Below are 18,412 nucleotides of genomic sequence, written 5' to 3' on the forward strand. Positions count from 1 at the left end.
CGGTGTATTGTTTACTGACTGCTTGAGAGTGTATATCATTTTGATCACTTTGTTTATGATTTGAGAGCAGTGTTTGATTTTGAATACAGGTAAAACTGTTTTGAGGCGAATGTTTCATTTTGCCAGAGGAGTCAGAGGTTATGTAAATAGTGCTTGAAGATGAGGTTTTGTGTTTAATGTTTTCAGGAAATGGAGCAAGGTTTCAGAAATTGTGTTTTAGCAATTGAGAAAAACTGTAATTGTAGCCTTGTGAAATATTCATGGAGATTCAGACCAGATAAGTGAAGTTATGGGAGCTTCATAAATCACAGAGAGATTCACAATAGGTCAGCTGTCAGTGGGCTGACTGGGGTAATAATGTAATGGCAATTGACAGGATAAGTACTGTGCAGTAGCCTACATAGCTGGGTTAGGGTGAATTGTCTAATTGTTTTGTGAATTCAACATACTGTAGTGACCTAAGACATTGGATGTGATTCAAATTTTGAATCAATTAATTATGTTTTGTTATGGTAGGGTTCCAGCTATAGTTGTGTTGGTTTAGGATCATCTAAACACTTGTGATAATGATATAAAGAAAGAAAAAACACAATTTATTACTAATGTTTTGGCTACGTTGTCTTCCTTTCACAGCCTGTATAAAGAATAGGTGACTGAAACTTGGGCAATAAAAAGTTGCCCTTCCCCCAACCATGCCATGATGTACATGTAACTGCTCCTAAATCATAACCACGTACTCCATTAAAACTGGGTGTTGTTCCACCAACCACAGCAATTTGGATTTACAGAGACAGAGAGAGACAAAGAGAGAGAGAGAGAGAGAGCCAGCTGCAGCTCTCTAACCTGCTGAGTTGTTGTTCCTCATATCTCCAAGCAAAATGTGGGGCACCAGGGTCAAACATGGAGGAGCAGAAAGCCAATATACTCCTGCATCCTGTGCAATATAAACTGTGGTGGGAGAAATGCTCTGAATCAGCTTGAATAAATAAGCAACGGTGGTCGGAGGTGTGTGTAGAGAGTGTGAGTGTTAGGATTAGGGTTAGGGTACGGGTTAGGTTTAGGGTTATGGAAAATAGGATTTTGTATGAGACTGAATTGTGTGTTCCCACAAGGTTAGTTATACAAGACTGTGTGTGTGTGTGTGTGTGTGTGTGTGTGTGTGTGTGTGTGTGTGTGTGTGTGTGTGTGTGTGTGTGTGTGTGTGTGTGTGTGTGTGTGTGTGTGTGCATGGACACTTTAGTAAAATGATCACTAGTCACTTTAAACAATTCAACTCTAAATAATGCCACATTAATAATGTTTACATATCTTACATTACTCATATCACATTACTCATATCAAATTTTATACTATCTATTTTATACTATCTACTGCACCTTGCCTATGCCGCTCGGCCATCACTCATCCATATGTATGTATGTACATATTCTCATTCACCCCTTTAGATTTGTGTGTATTAGTTGTTGGGGAATTGTTAGATTACTTGTTAGATTTGTGTATATTAGGTAGTTGTTGGGGAATTGTTAGATTACTTGTTAGATTTGTGTGTATTAGGTAGTGGTAGGGAATTGTTAGATTACTTGTTAGATATTAACTGCACTGTTGGAACTAGAAGCACAAGCACTTCGCTACACTCGTATTAACATCTGCTAACCATGTGTATGTGACCAATACAATTTGATTTGATGTGTGTGTGTATTACCTCCTCTATTACAGTTAACACACTTTGTCAGCTGTAATAAACAACGTAATAAACAACATTAAGGGTGAAATATGCTCTCATGCGCTTAGTAAATTGTATGTTGATAACATCATCAGGCGCAAGCAGCTAAAATGATCACCTCTGCCTTAGGGCCATATCGAGTACTCTGACACTAAAACTCCACAGAGATCTGAACCGCCTAAGTGCCTGTCAACAGTCCAAACATGTCCATAAACTACATACACAACTTTGTAAATCTCCTATAATTAGAATCCAGAAAATCATTTCTCTGAAGTGAAGGTCAGCTTATGAAGGATGTTGGTTACGTCCCAAATGTCACCCTATTCCCTATATAGTGCACAACTTTTGACCAGGAAACATAGGACTCTGGAAGTATTGCAATATGTAGGGTGTAGGGTGCCATTTGGAACTTAGCTGTTAGTACACTATATATAAAAATAAATTATGTGGACACCCCTTCAAATTAGTGGATTTGGCTATTTCAGCCACATCCGTTGCTGACTGGTGTATAAAATCGAGCACACAGACATTCACTCTCCATAGACAAACATTGGCAGTAGAATGGCCTTACTGAAGAGCTCAGTGACTTTCAACGTGGCACCGTCATAGGATGCCACCTTTTCAACAAGATCACCATGTGCCTGACCTCACTAATGCTCTTGTGGCTGAATGGAAGCAAGTCCCTGCAGCAATGTTCCAAAATCTAGTGGAAAGCCTTCCCAGAAGAGTGGAGGCTGTTGTAGCAGCAAAGGGGGGACCAACTCCATATTAATGCCCATGATTTTGGAATAAGATGTTCGATGAGCAGGTGTCCACATACTTTTGGTCATGTAGTGTATCTGGTGAGGGGAACAGAATTCCTAACATGTACTCCTAAGGGATTTTCTGTAATGAACTACCCCCCATGGGTGTTAAGTTGTTTGGGTAAGGACTGTTTGGTTGCACACAGCCATGAATGATGGTAGCTTTCACTTCATGTGATGTTAATTTCACCTCAAAAGTCTTTCATTCACGTGGTGAGACCGCTTCTAATCTGAAATCAAGCAATATGCACTCATTCCAAATGGAGATCAGTGGTTGTGTAACATGTCAGATCTGTGCCTTGGCATAGATTACACAGTGGTTTCCTATCTCAGCAAGTTTTATTGTCCAGTTTTGGTCTGAGTCCCAAATTACCACCTATTCAGGGCACTTGTCAAAAGTAGTGAACTAGATAGGGAGTAGGGTGCCATTTTGGACACCCTGGGTTTCCTTCAGAGGTGGAGAGATACCAGTTCCAATTAACCAGCATATTGTATCTAAGCAGTTCTGATGATGTGTGTCACGCCCTGACCATAAAGATCCTTTTTATTCTCTATGTTTGGTTAGGTCAGGGTGTGACTCGGGTGGGGAAGTCTATGTTTTCTGTTTCTTTGTTTTCTGGCCAGTGTGGTTCCCAATCAGAGGCAGCTGTCTATCGTTGTCTCTGATTGGGAATCATACTTAGGCAGCCTGTTTTCCACCTGTGTTTGTGGGAGTTTGTTTTCTGTTTAGCATCTGAGCCTGACAGAACTGTACGCTTTTGTTTTGTTGCTTTTGGTTATTCTTGTTTGAGTGTTTCTTGAAATAAAGTATCATGAACACTTACCACTCTGCACCTTGGTCCACTTCTCCTTCTAATGACGAGCGTTACAATGTGGATAGTAACGGAAACAAAACAACACAGTAGTCTGAGGTCCAGTAGAAAAGGACGTAACATGTAGACCTGTTATGTCACAATTTTTTTTCAACACTTTCCCTGGATGCCACTAGTCTTGCTCAACTTAAAATGTCATCTGTCTCATCCCAACTTTTTAAGTCACTCCAACAAAATGATTTTGAGGTACATTGATCTAATAATTTGTCATTTAGAAAAAAACTATCTAATGAAGTTATATTTATACTGTACAGATAAATAATCCACCTGGTTAGAGAAAAAAAAGTAGTAACATTTAAGTAAGTATGCTTGGGGCAAACGCCCCGATAGTGGGGCAACTGTGTTACTTTGTGTATTATAATTAGCTCATATGATTTTCTTCATGAGGAGGGATACTATGTAATATTTTTGGGTCTATAACCATGTTTGCCAGTGACAGTCTCTTCCCATTCAAATATTTATTTTCAACAAAAAGTTCAGTAATAGACCCATGTAATTCCAGTTGAAATTGCGAGGGTTGTTTTGTTTGCTAAATGTGCTGTCTGTGCGTCTGGATATTGTCTATAAAAGTGGATCCTCATGATTGTATTTTCCTTCCTTTTTTGGCCACACAGGCCTAATAAAATACTTCAAACGGTAGGCTAACTGTGTCTCTCTCTGTGATTACCTAAAGAAGAGTAACTGTGGCTCAGTTGGTAGAGCATGGTGTTTGCAACACCAGGGTTGTGGGTTTGATTCCCACGGGGGGCCAGTAGGGAGAAAAAATAAAAAAATAAAATATATATATATGAAATGTATGCATTCACTACTGTAAGTCGCTCTGGATAAGAGCGTCTGCTAAATGACAAACATGTAAAAATGTAAAGTTAAGGCCTCTACAGCTTGCTGAATTCATCTGTACTAACATCTATCTAAGTTTCTGTCGGTGTCCATTTTGAAAGTGCTGAACAAATAGGTCTACCTTGTCGTAGCTTGTTTGCATGCAGTTCCTTATAGCTAAGTGTTAATGATATAAAACAAACATGAATTTACTGAACATGAATGTAATAATGTTTGTGTATGGTTCAAAACTCAAAACTCATGTTGGCGTTCATTATTATTGAAAGAGAATGCGGTTCTTATCGGCTTACACAAATCCATAAGGAGTCAGTAGAAACCACATTTGTTTATGCAAGTCAGCCATATCAGATTTTTTAAAAGGCCGTAAATGAGGCTGAATGAACTGTTTCGCTACCAGACGAGACTCCACTGATAGCCAGGTGTAGCGGTGGTAAGGATTCACTCCATGGTGCTCAAAGGAAAGCTCTGCTGTTAGGACAGCTTTATGCAAGCCCTAACAGTTAGTGGGCACCGTTTGTCACCGTTATAGTGCAATTAATGTATTGTTTAGTGTTGTGTTGAGTAGTGGGTTTGCTGGCATGCATAAAAAAAATGGTTGTTTGCCCCACCAAGATTTACATGCTAAAATCGCCACTGCTCCTGCCTATACATAAATAAATAAAATAATTCAAAATTCTACACCAAAGAGCATGACTTGGCCACAGAGTATCATTAGCTTCTTTTAAAAATAAGCTGTGGAATGTTTTAAGCGTGCAATTTGGGCAGAGTATGAGGCAAATAGGCTACCAAATATCTGATTGTTGAGTAGCAGCGGTCAGTGAAAATTGGTTAAATAGGCCTAGGCCATGGCAATATTTTAAAATACAACCATAGGAAAAACATAGTTCAGAAAGCAAATGGCTATTGCTGAAAAGAAAATAGCCATCTAGTTATAGTTCTCAACTCCAAATTGAGCGAACAACAGCCTATTTTACTGGCACCAGCGGCATCAGCCATATCCCTTGCGAGTGCACATATTCACTGTCTTTATCATTGGATCAGTACCACTGGAAAACATTTTTTGGGATAATAATTTCCTCCTCCAGGCTAGATGGATGTCATATTGTACAATCTCCCCTTTCCATAGGCCTAGATTAGTTCGTTGCATTCAAGACAAAGTTGTTTTTACTGATCTGTTAGTCAGTGTTATGTTTCTTATGTCTCCAGTCATATAAAGTGTAGTAGAATTGAAAGAAAAGTGTTTATAAAAGGCCAACATTTTCCAGTGCAAAGAAAGGAGAAAAAAAAATCAGATATCACTATGCGCTCAGGCATGCATTGTTCTGTTTTGCTAACAGTGGTTGAGTTATATTATTAGCCTAAATGATGATTATCTTAGCCCACATTATATTCGTCTGAAAATCCGTTGATAGATGCATGGAATCATTTATTATAAAGGTGAAATTGTATGGTGAAATAATTGCTTCGCAAACTTGAATCTCATGCGTTGAAAATGGATGTCTGCATTTGAAGTCAACCTTTTTGTGGCTTGATAGCATGTATTATGCATCTATTTCACGTTGCACTGTATGTGCCTTCAACAAGTAAATGACTAGTAGTTGATGACATTGTATATGCCTTTCCACAGTCGTTTATTGCAGTGATAATTAATGGCTCGGGTCTTTTTTTGTTTAGTTTTTCTGTTGTCCAAATATCATTTTAAAGTTGTATAGAAATTCAGTAAGAGATTCAACAACAACAAAAAAATCCCCCACACCCCACTATTCCATACCCTAGGTTTAGCTGAACTGATGCCACTGTCTCAAAGTACAGTATATGACCACTGTGTGCCACACCATGCACAAAAGAACCCTTGAATAACAAACCACCAAACCTAGTGTGCCCTTTCTTTGTTGTTTCATTTGAGCGAACCAAAGCACTTCTTTCTTCTCCAGCCTCACCAGCTGGCTTGGACCCAGTCCACTGCTTCTTCATACGTCTTCACACAGGTTTTTATCTCTTTCTCTCCTCTCTCCTCCAGTCTTCCATCTGGCAGGTGCCCCAATGTGTATTGTGAAAGGGAAGTGGTTGCAGGAAGTAACAGGACATGTGACAGGAAGTAAAGCCTAATTAGCTCCAGCAGACAGACAGGTTCGTGCTGAGGCACCCAGGCTGCAGTATCTATCTGGGTGCAGTCCAAAATGCAGTCTTTTCCCAATGTAGTGCACTTCTTTTGACCAGGGCCCAAAGGGAATACTGTATTTTGACTATAGAGCTCTGGTCAAAAGCAGTGCATTATATAGGAAATAGGGTGCCATTTGGGACTCAATCATAGTGTCATCTGGAGAAATATGGTAAGCTAGCTAGCATTGGATCGACTTAGATTGAGATGTTATGTTAGTGCGGAGGATTCATGTGGGAATCTCGTTTTGTTATGATTTAGCACTGGATTTTGGCTCTGGTAGGCTAAAGTTGTATCCTACTCCAAGGTAGGATTGGAGTTATTTTTGTTGCCTTATGTATATATATTTTTTATTCTTTAAGTGATACAACAGTTTACCTAAGCATCACCCAAGCAAACTCACTTCCACACATGCATCTCATTACCAACCCAAAGGTCAGTGTTTAGCTCCGCCTTGTCTGTTTTCCCTCAGGATCCTGCAATTGCTATTGATTTCAGTCAACTTGAAGTAAAGGTATAATAAGTGACAAGCATAAATTGCAGAGGCTCGAGTTACAACATAACAAATTAGGTTCAGAAAGTTCAGAGTCAGCACAACAGATGCGGAATGCCATTGTGTCGGTTTTGCGTCCCAAATGGTACTCTATGCTCTATGGACACTGGTCAAAAGTAGTGTACTATATAGGGAATTAATAGGGTGCCATTTGGGATGCAGGCTCTGTCCAGGGCCCGGATCATTTTATTTCCACTGAACAGCAATAAAGAGCAAGCCCCAGTATACCAAAAGCATCTTAAGGCTAAGTTCATCATTAGAACCATAGGATCCTATGGTACTAAGATTAACTTAGCCTTAAGATGCTTTTGGGAAACCAGGCCCTGCCTATTATTGCTGTTTGGTGGAGATAAAATTATCCGGCAATCATGAGGAAGAAAGCAATATCAACAAGTCAGTGTTTATGTATTTTTTATTGTTTTCTAAGCTCCACTGTCCAATACTCTCTTGTGCAACTGGAAGTGTATTACTCAGTACTCACAACTGTAATTTAGTGTATACTGTAATTTGCTTTTGTAACTAGCACCGAGTTGTCTTTTCCTGTAATACACTGGAACAAAGCAATAGATATGGCTAACCGATAGGTTCCATAATGCTAATATTCCGGTCTGAAGTACAATTGAACACATTCACAGAGCTTCTGGTTGCTCATTTCTCATTATGAAGTAAATAAGCTAGGTGTATCTAAATACAAGCTACCTTTTAATCTAACTGTGGTGCTTTAAAGGGCAAATCCTCTTACCACATCCTTCCAACACATTCCCATCTCCTTCCAGTACCTTCCCAGGTAGGAGCCCAGCTGAGGTTCATTAGTTAATCAAGTGTGTGATCGGGTGGACAACCAGCTCAAACAGTTGAGTAGGCTGCTGCTGCTCACATTCAGAGAGAAAGGACTGGAGACAACAGCAGACAGGTTGGGAGCTAAAAGACTTTCAGTTTACTGAAGCATACTTTAAGTTCCTTATTCTTGAGAATTTCTGTTTGTAAAATTATATAATAAAGCCTCAGTTTGTCTCACTGAGCCTCTGTACTCTCCTAGCTCTGAACCCTCCTAGCTCTGGGCCTGGTTTCCATGTGGTTCTAACGATGAACATAGTCTTAAGATGCTTTTTGGAAACCGGGCCCTGGCCCGCGGCGGTGGTCTCTCCACAGATTCTGCCAGACTAACATTTTACATAGGATGAAATGAGAAATACAGACTGACATACTGTATGTGTTGTGTGTTTTGGTGAATGGAGTGGTTGAGAAGCTAAAGGTGGTATGTACAGCTCTAGCTATCTGCCAGACCAGGCCAATCTGTGGACAGAGAGAGCTAGCCCCAGAGGAGATGGATGGAAGCCTGGGTGTTCATATCACAGATCCAATCTCACATCCTCCTGTGCGCCAGAGCAATAAGCCCGGTGTCACACTGCATCTAATCGCTGATCTAACCTGTGTCCCTACAGCCCACCCCAGTCCCCCTCCACTCCTCTACCTTCCACCCTCCATCAACATCACTCAGCCTAGCCCAGGGCAGCGGTTCTGAAACAGATCACTGACTAGGCCATGGCTCCATTCCAAATGGCCGTGTTCCCTATTTAGTCCACTACTTTTGACCAGAGCGTTATGGGCCCTGTTCAAAAGTCGTGCACTACATAGGAAACAAGGTGCCATTTGAGACACAACCCATGTGTCCATCTACCCAGGAAATCCAGGAGTATGGATAGAGAGCAGGGGTTAAATCATCACAACATTTCTAAGACAATGAAACAGGTGAGGCATAAGGTCCTCCCAGGTGCCTGTCTGTCTTCCAGGTTGTTTATGTCAGAAGTAGGAGAGCCAGCCTGGACTTAATGCATAGTGTGGGAGCCATTTTGTAGAAGGACCTGGCACAGAGGTTTCTATCTCTGGCTTAATTATTTTCCCATCATAATCTATCTATAACACATCTGAAAGCTGTATTAATTTAAAGAACAAGATCACCCCTAATATGCACTGAGAGGAACTCAAATAAACAATTTTATGGATATGAAAGCAAAATGTCTCGCTTCAGATCATGGGGTTACTGGACTAGTAACCAGTGAACATGTGATGTGATCAATATCACTAGGAAATAATTAAGAGTTGGCTATTGGCTCAACCCACCACCGAGGGTTAATTGTGACATGAATTCAAATTAAACGATTAAAGCAAGAAAAGTCTAACATTGCTTTTTAAGGCTGAGGTGGGCTATAGGTGATATCCTATATATCCAGGTGTATTGGTGTATTGACAGTAATGGGAATTTGGCCCATGACACCTACAAAGACAGAGGGAGGTTAAATCTAATCAGCTGAAGCAGGTATGTCCATGCAGTTCCAATTGGTCCTGCCAGGATAACTGATTTCTGATCCAGAGCCACTTGGAATTAATCAGCGTTCCGAGTGTTCCTACTGAATCCATATATCCTCTGTATAGCCATTCGTTGATGCTGGAGGCCTCCCAATGAATCTATCAACAGGCTAGCTAATTACATGTAGCGTCAAATGCTAATTATTCTGAAATGAGAGATCCCATGTCAGTTGTAATTAGTCGATAAAAACAGGCATGAAACCACCACCAAACAACATACCAAACAAACAAATAAAAACAATCCCATTCATTCACCATGTTTAGTAATACATTTAGTGTGGTGGATTTAATCCGTTTTGAATATGTTTATTGTCAATCTGTCTGTCGCGCAGCCGAGCAAAATAGCACAATGCAACAACACAAGTACTTTCACCATTCACACCAACAAAAGGCTGCGGGATGAGTGGAGGAAAACAAGTTTGGAGTGAATCTAGCTGAGCATCGCTTGGCTCCCTCCCTATTAATGAGAGGCTGCTGCCATAGGGTTCAGCAGATAATGGCCCTAACGTTGGCAAATGTAACACACGCACACACATGCGCACACACACACATGCGCACACACATACACATACACATACAAACGGGATAGTCCCCACAGCCCCAGCTTCACCCCTCCTCACGCCCAGTCCCCCCAGTCCCGTCATTCATCCCTGCCTGGTTCTGCATACATCTGTGTCTCCACAATGGGCCTCCTTTGTGCTATTGATGGCCACTCATCCATGCAAAGCGTTGGGTAAGCTTCAATTAGCCAAGTTACAGTGTTTTATTGAACGTTCTCCCTGACCTTCATTCTGGGCCCATTCTGCTGCTATTAAATTGTGTCTGGCGGCCGGTGAGCCTGGTGGTGTGTGCAGGGTTGTGGAATAACTGATTACAAAAAAACTGTAACTGTAGTCAGTTACATTACCAGCAAACATTTTGTAATCAGATTACAGATACTTTTGAAAAACTAGATTATTACTTCTTGGATTACTTATAATTCTGAAAGGATGTTTGCTAAAAAGTACATTATGACACCGTTCTGTTTTCTCAATGACATTGATTTCAGCATTGAAAAAAGGTGCAAGTTTAAGTTTGTTCCATCTGTGCAAGTCAAGTTTGACCACATGTCAGAGACCAAATGCATTTGATGTGTCCTTTTTGTCTCTTCTAATGCCTCTTAAGAGGAAAGTAATCCAAAAGTAATTGAAAGTAATCAGATTACATTTCTGAGTTTGGGTAAACCAAACGTTACATAACTGATTATAATTTGCGACAGATAACTAGTAACTGTAACAGATTACATTTAGAAAGTAACCTTCCCAACCCTGGGTGTGTGAATGGGTGTGTGTGTATGTGTGCGTTCGTGTTGTAGTGTATTCGTGTGTGTGTGTGTGTGCGTGCTTGCATATCCCAACTCTCCCTGAGACACCCTTGGAGAGTGGGTCACGTGTGTGTTTGTGTGTGTGGACGGGGTAGAGGTGGGGGTAAAGGAGAGAGCTGAACATTTTTGTTCACGGACAGATAAATGACTAATTCTGGGAGATAAAGGGAAGTGATGATGGTAGGAGGGAGTAGAGGGAAGGAGGGGGGAGGAAAGAGAGAGAGACAATAGACCCTGCGTCTCCTATATCTCTCCTCTCCTCAGGCTCTCAATATGAGGTCTCTTGATCCATCCCCTGCCCTCTTGCGCTTACCGGACATCTAATTGTTTCTTCATCCCAAATGGCGCCCTTTTCCTAATACAGTGCACTATTTTTGACCAGGGTCCATACAAGAGCTCTATGGTCCCTGGTCAAAAGTAGTGCACTATATTGGGAATTGGGTGCTATTTGGGACGCAGCCTATTTTACAGCTATTTAAAGACACGACTCTCGTTAATCTAACCACACTGTCCGATTTCAAAAAGGCTTTACAACGAAAGCAAAACATTAGATTATGTCACCAGAGTACCAAGCCAGAAATAATCAGACACCTATTTTTCAAGCTAGCATATAATGTCACATAAACCCAAACCACAGCTAAATGTAGCACTAACCTTTGATGATCTTCATCAGATGACAACCCTAGGACATTATGTTATACAATACATGCATGTTTTGTTCAATCAAGTTCATATTTATATCAAAAACCAGCATTTTACATTAGCATGTGACTAGCATGTGACTAGCATTCCCACCGAACACTGCCGGTGAATTTACTAAATTACTCACGATAAACGTTCACAAAAAGCATAACAATTATTTTAAGAATTATAGATACAGAACTCCTCTATGCACTCGATATGTCCGATTTTAAAATAGCTTTTCGGTGAAAGCACATTTTGCAATATTCTCAGTAAATAGCCCGGCATCACAGGGCTAGCTATTTAGACACCCAGCAGGTTTAGCACTCATCAAAGTCAGATTTACTATAAGAAAAATGTTATTACCTTTGGTGTTCTTCGTCAGAATGCACTCCCATTCCCAAACATTAGATTATGTCAGCAGAGTACCAAGCCAGAAATAATCAGACACCCATTTTTCAAGCCAGCATATAATGTCACCAAAACCCAGAAGACAGCTAAATGCAGCACTCACCTTTGATGATCTTCATCAGATGACAACCCTAGGACATTATGTTATACAATACATGCATGTTTTGTTCAATCAAGTTCATATTTATATCAAAAACCAGCTTTTTACATTCGCATGTGACGTTCAGAACTAGCATACCCCCCGCAAACTTCCGGGGAATTCGCTAACATTTTACTAAATTACTCACGATAAACGTTCACAAAAAGCATTACAATTATTTTAAGAATTGAATCCTACAGACGAAGAACCATATATGTGACATTTTTCAAAAAAAAGAGATATACATGAAAAATCGTTATTGGACACCCTTTTTCTATAGTGAACCGGTTTCACAAGCTTTCCACGCGCTAATTAACAATATTTTTAAATTTAAAGATAGGCTCTCGTGGAATAACCGTTTATGTGCACCACTCAGAATGGACGGACAAGCGCACAACTTTTCTGTTGCTGATGAAAATCGCCGAAATGTGGGAAAGAAACGTAAAACTAAACTAAAAGAATGGAAAGACAGGCAAAGGAAGATCTTACGGGATGCGGGAAAACCCTATACAAATCGTAAGGGTCAAGAAAAAAATGGAAAAAGCTGTCCAAAAGAGGTATGTGGAAGAACCGTATATCAAACAATCTAGCTAGCTAGCTATTGAGTACAGTAACTAACATGTATGTTCTGGGTTGTCTAATTTGTAACTATAGAGAAAACATATTAGCTAAAGTTCGTTGGCTACTAACTTATACATTATCGTTACAAATGTTATTGCTAGATTATAGAAGAAACATAGCTAGCTACTTTTTCTCCATCCACCGGATGATTCGACATGGCTACAGTAGCTAGCTAGTTATATGTAACGTTACACTGTATCCTGCAGGGAAGAGCGTGTTCCACTACGTGCAGAAAGGATTGTGGAAAGTTGACTGATGAGCGCAAGCTGCATCTGTTCAACACTTTCTACACTGTCCCATACGAGAAACAACAAGCGTTGATTCTCTCCGGCTTAGAACAGGTTAGAAATAGGACAAAACTCCTATTATTATTATAATAGCTATATTGAACACTTGCATAGTTTAACTTTGACAGTAATGATACGTACATTAACGTTAACTCTAAAAGTGCAGTGTTACACAATGGTGCAACACAAACTCATTCTGTGTATAGGTTGGGAGTGTGTGAAAGATGGAGGTCCTGATCAAGCAATACCCTGAATGTGCTACAGTATATTAAATTCTGAATTTATCATTGTCAATTTTTATTGCAGCATGAGGTGAAACGGAGACGTAAACCTGAGGATACAAAGGAGAACAAACGACGGAAACAAACCTTCAAATACCATGTACAGCAAGCAGGCCAGAGATTGAATGTGTGCAAGGTCACTTTCATGTCTGTGTTCCAGCTAACCAACAGCCGTCTTCAGGCAAGTGAAAATATGAATTAATGTCTATATGAATATCAATTACAAACATATTGTATTCTTTGTACTAGTTTTTTAGAACCTGCTAATTGAAATGTAATTGTTTTGGTCAGGTTGTTCAGGAAAAGTTAGGAGTTCAAGCTGAGGCAGGTGAGGTTGCAGGGTCTCCAGATCAGGCTACTGAGGCTAGGTCTCCTTTAGAAGATGGAAGAGGGAAGCATAGCAATAGGTAATGCGCTATGGATTCCAGCCTGGATTATTTCACTATAGCAGTGCTCTAAACAATCTTCTAAACATTAACATAGAGTATCGAATGGATGAATAGCGAATTCTGAAACAAAAATATAAAAATGTTTATTACTTTTAAACAAAATGATGGTAATTAAGCTGTCCAACTACAACCTGAGCATTGAGGACTGAGTGCCGATTACCTTCCCCCTCCCACCGGACGGCACTGGCCTAATTCTCGCCGCCCTACAGGACCCCCCCGGCCACAAACGGCAATGGCGTGACCGGGATTTGTACCCCGGTTATAGCGACACAGTTGCACTCTAAGGCAGGTCCCTAGACCATTGAGAGAATACAAGTTCAACAACATCTTGTTGTCTCCTTACAGGCCACATCGGATACATGCTACAGTGAAAGAGGGCATCAAGGAGCACATTTTATCTTTCCCAAGAACCCAGAACCACTACTCTCGGATGAAGGGGGATGTACACAGAGAATACCTCAGCCCTGATCTGAATTTGTTGCGAATGTACCGACTCTACAAAGAGAAGAATACCACATCATCTGCAAAATTCTGGGTTTATAGGGACATTTTCAAACAGCAGAGTCTCAATTTCGGCCAACCCAGGAGTGACACCTGTGGCAAATGTGACGCATTCTTCACTAAGATGTCAGCAGCAACATCTGAAGAGGAGAAGAGGAAGATTGCAGTTGAAAGTGAGTTGCACCATCGAAAAGCCGAAAAGGCCTACACACAGCTTCAAAGTGACACTGAGTGGGCTAAAGCCAATGCTGACTGCCATGTCATTTCTGTGGATCTACAGGGGGTGATTGCACACCGAGGTTCCATTGAGGTAGCAAGCTGCATATTGAAGTGGGTGAAGACAAAATTCACGCCACTCCCCAAACCAGAGGTGCGCAAGTTGATCATCTTCAGTGACAGATGCTGTGGGCAGAATAACAACTGGCGGATGCTCAATCTGATGTCGATGCTCATCTCTATGGGTTACTTTACCCAAGTTGAACAGAAGTTCATGGTCTCTGGTCATTCTTTTCTTCCTTGTGATCGATCTTTTGCCACCATTGAGAAGAGGCGCAAGGTGTCAGTCCTTCATACACCTGATGATGTTTCAAAGATGATACTTGAAGCACAACCAGCAAAACCATTCAAGGTGATGAGGATGCAATGTGAAGACTTCAGGCACCTTCCAGATTCTGTCCTCAAGCGACCAGCTGGACTACAGATCACCTCAGTGAGGTGGTTAAAAGTCACAGGTATTGGGAAAGGAATCGATCGCAAACATTGGCTCATTCTAAGATCCGATGACAGTATATCACAGGTATTGCACAGAGAATAGTTTACTAACATTCATCATCAACATGCAACATGTTGTTCTAACAATAAAATATCCTAGTGCTTGACTGTGAAAGTTGTTTATTGATGTCAGGAACTTAAAATGTTTCTGTTGTAATTTCAGTTGAGGATCCTTGGAATCTGTACGCCAGACAGAGCCACAGTCTATTTGAGGGATGGAAATCGTGGCTGATCTCCAAACCAAAACAAGGAGCTACACCTCAACCTCCCTATTTTGCAAGCCACTACCCTAGAGCATATGAGAGTCCTCTGCCCATAAAAAAAAACAAGTACCAAGATCTGATGACCATGCTCAACTACTTGCCAGCTGCTGCACGCTCTTTTTATAAATCACTGCAGAGTGAATAATTTGATGTTAAACCAAGCTACATAATTAACCGTTTTTTTCTGTGAGTTTATGATCCCCTGAACCTGTATAGTATGTTGAATCTGAATACATTTCAGAAAACATGTCACCCCTATTGTAGGAATTTTCTATGTGAATCAATTTGTGTATGATTTCAACCAGCACAATATATTGAATTAATTTAATTTTAAGATGTTGTTCCTAGTGTAGAAAATGTTATGTACAATGTGTTCTGTTGAGAATGATTTTGTGTGTGATCATTTGAACCTTTTTTAAATCTGAATTAATTAAAAACAAACAAGTCATCACATACAGTATGTGAGTATTCATTTGATCTTGATTCCCTTTTGTTATTCATTACAATACACAGTACGTCTCTCTGTCACCACATTTAGCATCAACTCTAAGCAGTTAATACTTATTTACTGCTGTCACCTCAGTACAGGACATTTCTTGCCTTTAGCATGGGTTTAACGCAATTCAAAACTTAATTGCTGATCATAGTGTTAAACGCAAAGAGAATGGGTTTCTGAACGTTTTGTAATATTGACCTTAGGGACCTGCATATTGGCACATGACATTGATCCATATTTGATATGTAGAAGTTGTGCTTCTTTTGATTGAATTCTATTTTTGTAGTTATTCTATGGTATGTTCACATTGAGGGCTTCATTTTAAATGAGACTAAGATTTCATGACTCAACTTTTAAGAAAAGTCATCAGTGCTAAAGTTGATAGACCACCTTTAAATGAACCTCCATTAAATGAATTAACTACATATTGCATTTAAGTTATTTACATGAAGGGCATCTGCACTTGAAAGTACTTAAAACATCATATCAGGTGTTAAAAAAGGACATCTTACAAGTGTCATGCAAAATGTCACATATACTGTTCTTCCACAAACTGAAATCATCACTGGAGATATACTGTTCTTCCACATTCTAAAAATTAAAACGGCGATAAAAAAAGTATTTTTTGAAATAACAAAAAAATATCAATTGTTGTTGGAAGATATGAGTATGGTGAATTATTTGTCAACCATAAAACACCTAATGTGGTACACACAATTAATAATATAAAAATAACTGATTATCTTAAAATGGAAAAATTGTCACATATATGGTTCTTCGTCTGTAGGATTCAATTATAGATACAGACCTCCTCTATGCACTCGATATGTCCGATTTTAAAATAGCTTTTTGGTGAAAGCACATTTTGCAATATTCTAAGTACATAGCCCAGGCATCACGGGCTCGCTATTTAGACACCCGGCAAGTTTAGCACTCACCATAATCATATTTACTATTATAAAAGTTTGATTACCTTTTGTTGTCTTCGTCAGAATGCACACCCAGGACTGCTACTTCAATAACAAATGTTGGTTTGGTCCAAAATAATCCATCGTTATATCCGAATAGCAGCGTTTTGTTCGTGCGTTCCAGACACTATCCGAAATAGTAAAGAAGTGTCGCGCGCATGGCGCAATTCGTGACAATAAAATTCTAAATATTCCATTACCGTACTTCGAAGCATGTCAACCGCTGTTTAAAATCAATTTTTACGACATTTTTCTCGTAGAAAAGTGATAATATTCCGACAGGGAATCTCCTTTTTGGCAAACAGAGGAAAAAATCCCAAAGGCGGGGGCGGTCGGGTTCACGCGCATAAGCCAGTGTCCCTTGATCGGCCACTTGAGAAAGGCGATAATGTGTTTCAGCCTGGGGCTGGAATGACGACATTCTGTTTTTTCCCGGGCTCTGAGCGCCTATGGACGACGTGGGAAGTGTCACGTTAGAGCAGAGATCCTTAGTAAATGATAGAGATGGAAAAGAAGTTCAAGAAATGGTCAGACAGGCCACTTCCTGTAAAGGAATCTCTCAGGTTTTGACCTGCCATTTGAGTTCTGTTATACTCACAGACACCATTCAAACAGTTTTAGAAAATTTAGGGTGTTTTCTATCCATATGTAATAAGTATATGCATATTCTAGTTACTGGGTAGGAGTGGTAACCAGATTAAATCGGGTATGTTTTTTATCCAGCCGTGTCAATACTGCCCCCTATCCTAAACAGGATAACTCCCTGCTATCAGCCAGTCAGAATCCAGGATCCAAACAACCTGTTTTATAATCACCGTTAATGACGGATGCACTCGTCCCTGTCTCAAGCACTGAACAAGTAACATAATAATTTCGCTGCACCTGCCATAACACCTTTAAATCTGCGCACCCGACCAATAAATGTTGACTTGATTTGAAGGTAAGCTATTTGGAAAAACAGTGCTGCTCACTCATAATCGCTAAAAAGTTAATGAGAAAAAAATGGTTAGCTTCTTCAGACAGATAATTGGTATTTTTTCAGCAGAGGCATTTGCTTTTGAAACTACTCACAAAAACTAAATTCTCCCAAACTGACAGCCGCAACCAACCATAGATACATAATCAATAGATGGCAGTTCAAGTCAGAACTGGCAGCCATTGCTAGGGTACCCATGAGTTTTACAGTCAAATTGCCAGGGTTAGAGGTTCCAAAACCCTTCTATGGATTATACACTACATGACCAAAAGTATGTGCACACCTGCTCTTTGAACATCTCATTCCAAAATCATGGGCATCATGGGCATCATGGGCATCATTGGCCTCCAATCTTCTGGGAAGGCTTTCCACTAGATGTTGGGACTTGCTTCCATTCAGATGGCATCCGCCAAACCCAGAACAGTCCGTCGGACTGCCAGATGGTGAAGCGTGATTCATCACTCCAAGGAACGCATTACCACTGCTCCAGTCCAATTGCGGCGAGCTTTACACCACTCTAGCCAATGCTTGGCATTGCGCATGGTGATGTTAGGCTTGTGTGCGGCTGCTCAGCCATGGAAACCCATTTCATGAAGTTCCCGAAGAACAGTTCTTGTGCTGACGTTGCTTCCAGAGGCAATTTGGAACTCGGTAGTGAGTGTTGCAACCGAGGACAGGCGATTTTTACATGCTACATGCTTCAGCACTCGGCAGTCCCGTTCTGTTAGTTTGTGTGGCCTACCACTTTGCGGCTGAGCTGTTGTTGCTCCTAGACATTTCCACTTCACAATAATAGCACTTACAGTTGACCGGGGCAGCTCTATCAGGGCAGAAATTTGACTAACTGACTTTGTGAAGGTGGCATCCTATGACTGTCATAGGA

At 40.4% G+C, this 18,412-nt stretch overlaps 1 long non-coding RNA gene across 1 annotated transcript; it reads left to right on the forward strand.

Annotated features, from left to right (window-relative positions):
* Positions 1 to 14,346: 14,346 nt before the first annotated feature.
* On the forward strand, positions 14,347 to 15,540 carry LOC123743465 (uncharacterized). The gene is made up of 2 exons (XR_006770281.1): positions 14,347 to 14,851; positions 14,990 to 15,540. It is a non-coding gene; the product is annotated as an uncharacterized lncRNA (long non-coding RNA).
* The last annotated feature ends 2,872 nt before the right edge of the window (positions 15,541 to 18,412 follow it).

Source organism: Salmo salar, chromosome ssa06 (genome assembly GCF_905237065.1).
Source record: "Salmo salar chromosome ssa06, Ssal_v3.1, whole genome shotgun sequence".
NCBI classification, from domain to species: domain Eukaryota; kingdom Metazoa; phylum Chordata; class Actinopteri; order Salmoniformes; family Salmonidae; genus Salmo; species Salmo salar.